The sequence below is a fragment of the Mustela nigripes genome, chromosome 13, assembly GCF_022355385.1.
Source record: "Mustela nigripes isolate SB6536 chromosome 13, MUSNIG.SB6536, whole genome shotgun sequence".
Classification (NCBI taxonomy): Eukaryota; Metazoa; Chordata; class Mammalia; order Carnivora; family Mustelidae; genus Mustela; species Mustela nigripes.
Window position 1 is genome coordinate 143,966,705 of NC_081569.1, and position 2,807 is coordinate 143,969,511.

Below are 2,807 nucleotides of genomic sequence, written 5' to 3' on the forward strand. Positions count from 1 at the left end.
ATGCCTTCCGATCTTACACGAAGGCATATAGGCACGGGGCGCGGGGCGCGGGCCGGGCCGGGGCCGCGCGGGAGGCTGCGCAGTGGCGGCGCCGGCGGGTCCTGCGCGCCCCGCCCGGGACGCGTGCGCAGCGGCCGAGCGCGGGCGGCGCCTGCGGTCAGCACCGCGGACAGCTCCCGGGGGCCGGGCCGGGCCGCGGGGGGCGGCGCGGGGTGTGCGCGGGGGGCAGGGACGCGCCCCGGGGGCCGCGGGATGGGAAGGCCCCCGGGAAGGGCGGTGTGGCGAGGTCGGCGCGGGAGAGCGACTCTGCCGTTCGCGGCCGCGGGGGCGACCCGCGCGGCTTTGCGGGGGCGGCCTCCGCCCCAGCCCCCCGTGCCCCGGAAGGAAAGGAGACTGAGCGGTCCAGGGGCGACGTGTCCAAGAGGCCCAGAGTGCTGGGCGGGAGGGAGGTTGCGGGCCGGGCCGCAGGGACTCTTCCGGGGCCCTGGGGCGCGCGGGGTAGGGGGAAGGACGGAGACTGGGGGCGTCGGGTCCGTGGGAACCCGGGGGTCATGGGGGGAGGGGTGCGCGCAGGGAGGAGGGAGCGGCCTGCGAGCTCCGTGCGCTTCTGTCCAGCGCCGCTCCCTCAGCGGGCACATCCGTTATCCGGCCAGACCGAGCAGGGCCCTGAGTCGGTATTTGTAAGATAAATAATGGATGCCCCGAGCACCTCATTAAGACAGCCTTCGCGGAGACGGAATCTGCTGATGCATTAATTAATAGAATTAATGCCTTGTCTGGTTCCCTTAAAGACTAAGTCACGTTTAGTCCAATTCCCCGTGAGGAAGCTCTAGCCCTGCTCCTTCTAGAAGAAATTGCCCACTGGTTTCAAATTACATCAGCATTTCTGTTGCAAGCACTGAAAGACCTTTTCGTTTTATTGCCAAAGTAATATATGCTTTTTCTTAAGTCGAGCAGTACAGATACACATTAAGTGAACAGATAACGGGGCCTCCTCATTCCCCACACCACCCTGTGTCACTATCGGGGTAACCACGTTTCTAGACATTGTGCTAAGCACCTCAACACTCTCACAAATGGACACAAAGGCTCCCTACTACAGGTACCCTCCGCACGCTGATCCTCGTATTCAGCAACACGCAGCGGGGTTACTCCCTGCCTGCACACTCAGATCTATTTTATTCTCCTTAATAATTGCATAAGCTTCGTAATAACCATGGTGCCGTGTTTGCTTAACTCTTCCTCTTTGGTTAATTCTTCAATATTTGCGGTTTCAAGTACCGTGGAGTGAACATCCTTATGTCTGTCTGCTTGCCCACCTGTGTGGTGCTTCTTAGAAGAGGAATTTCTACATCCCAGGTTTATACACACGGGAAGTGTTGACAGAAGGCGCCAGACTGGTGTCTAACCGTGTTGCACAAACTCACTCCCATATCCGTGTCACAGACACCGTCTCCTAAACTGAGACAGGTCCGTTTTACAGTTCTGTCAGTCTTGCATGGAAGACAATATCTCATTGATCGTAAGGATTCTCCTTACCACCCTGAGTTCCAACGGCCTTTCCTGTGCTTGATGCCACGTGCTGAGTCTCTGTGACTTACATCACAGCTCGTAGTCACTTCAAAGCATACCCTAAAGACCACCCACACAGGTCTGGGACAGCAGCCCTTTTCTCGGATAGTTCACTTGGAGTTTCTCCTTCTACGGAGGACCCCAGTCCAACCAAAGGAAGCCCACGTAGGCTTCAGCATCCACACCCCTCCACACATCTTGGGCAAGAGTGGGCACCCCATCCATCCGTGATCCAGGGGGCTGACAAGTTAGAACACGTCTGGAGGTGTTAACTTCAGGGTTTGGCCAAAACTATAGAGACCATGTCAGTGAAGACGGAAGTGACCAACAGGAAAACTACAGGATAAGCCGGAAAGATTATTAAATGTCTCCCATCTTAAAAGGCACAAGACCCTGGAATTTTTAAAGATGAGTTCTATTTAACCTCCATAAGTCAGGGAATTTCTTTGTTATTGAAATCACTCTGATTTATTAAAAAAACACTAAAACTCTAAAATTCCTTTTTTAAAAGTCAGCATCACATTAATGCTAAACCCTCATTAGAAGAATGAGGGAAAGAAAGTAGGAAGGAATTTTTACATGCTGACACGTGGATACAGCCCCATGTAAAGGGTGATCAAAAACATGAGCAGGGGCGCCTGGGTGGCTCGGTGGGCTAAAGCCTCTGCCTTCAGCTCAGGTCATGATCCCAGGGTCGTGGGATGGAGCCCCGCATCGGGTTCTCTGCTCAGCGGGGAGCCTGCTTCCCCCCCTTCTCTGCCTGCCTCTCCCCTTGTGATCTCTGTCTGTCAAATAAAAAATATAAAAAATAAAAAAACCATGAACTAGTAGCATTTGTTACAAAACCAAGAACAGCTAAGCTTTATGAAACTGGTCAACGATTTATTACACCAGCAGATAAAGGAGAAAAACGCAGTGTTTATGTCAAGAGACACCCAAAAGGCATTTCATACAACTGAATGACCATGCATTTAAAAAAAATGTGCAAGAGCAGAAGAAATTTATGTAGATATGATTTAAAAAAAAAACACTTCAAAAACCTGCACATATTAAATCAGGTAAAGAGATGAAAATTCTCAGCATTACAGCTGTAACTGCAATTAGTTTGAGAATTCCAACCAATGAAACAAGTCAAGAAATTGGAATATACAGTAGAATTTGCCATTTTGTACAAAGACTAGATACAGGATAAACATGAAAAACCCAATGCCCTTTCTCCGGTATCTCAGGTCAGG